This window comes from Pseudorca crassidens, chromosome 1, assembly GCF_039906515.1.
Source record: "Pseudorca crassidens isolate mPseCra1 chromosome 1, mPseCra1.hap1, whole genome shotgun sequence".
Taxonomy (NCBI): Eukaryota; Metazoa; Chordata; class Mammalia; order Artiodactyla; family Delphinidae; genus Pseudorca; species Pseudorca crassidens.
In genome coordinates this window covers 10,612,036-10,613,223 of record NC_090296.1, presented here as the reverse complement: position 1 = coordinate 10,613,223, position 1,188 = coordinate 10,612,036, and positions in this window count along the sequence as shown.

Sequence of the window (1,188 nt, the reverse complement as noted above, 5' to 3'; positions counted from 1 at the left end):
TGACATGGCAAGCACGATGCTGGGTTCCCTGCTTATTTCATTGAATCCCTGGGACGACCCATCGTGCCCGTGCCTGCGTCAGCTCCTATGGGCTCTCACGAGCAAGTTGTTAAATTTTTGGAAACTTTGTGAGCTGTCTGTTAAACATAGTTATTATTAAAAATTAAAGTATATGAACTTACAATTAAGTAAATTATATTAAAAGCATAGGTAATACGTACTCAAAACTCATCACTTCCTAATTATTCTACTACATTTTACTATCACCTAGGCTTTGGGAGCTATTGACAAACATTGTATCAGTGTGTTGGAAATGGTATATCGTGGTGTGTGGCTGTAGTCTCTTCCCAGCTCTGCCTTCCCTGGCTTCATGTTGGTGGTTTGAAATCATCCACGATGAGAGCGTTTATACCGTGGAAGCTGGCAAACACTACAAATCGGGCGTTACTTCCCCAGATCAGACCCTCGACATCCCCATTTCACAGATGAGGAAACTGAGGTTTGGAGATTAAATGACTTTCCCATGATCTCAGGGCCCCAGTCTGCACTTAGACAGCTGACTCAGGAGCCCAAGTTTTTAACCAATGGGCATGTTGTGCTTTTTCTTTGTATCTTTCCTAGGCTTGTGGCATAAATCTCCACCCACCTTCCTGGAAAGCACATCTCGCTCCCCAACAACTGGCCGCCCCCAGGACCCCACCCCCTCTTCCCCAGCAGCCTAAAAAGGAGGCCAAAATAATGCTCCACCAGCAGGGCCCATGGCCTCTGACAGGTCAGGTACGTCAGCAGAGTCAGGAGTGGCTTCGTTGCCCAAGCCCAGACTCCTGTAGGGTCTCCCCACCAGTGGATGTCTGTACAGGTTTAGTGGGATAAATTAAATTGGGTGGGTGCTCTTGGTGAAAAAAGTCATTAAGAGATGGCAGAGTCTGGAGGTAAGAGGAAGGCCGGTGGAGTTTTGCCTCACAGGTCGGGGAGGTTGAGAAGATGCATGTTGAGAGAGGAGAAGTGGGGAGATGGGAGGGGTGTTGCTTTCAGCCCACCCCCACCCAGCAGTGGTCCCTTGGCCCCTCGAAGGAACCTGGAAGGAGAGAGGAAGGAAAGCCCACAGTGGGGGGACAGGCAGTGTGAGAGGTCCAGGCTGGTTTCCCCTCACCCTTCTCTCTCATTTTCTCTCCAAAATGTTGGGTC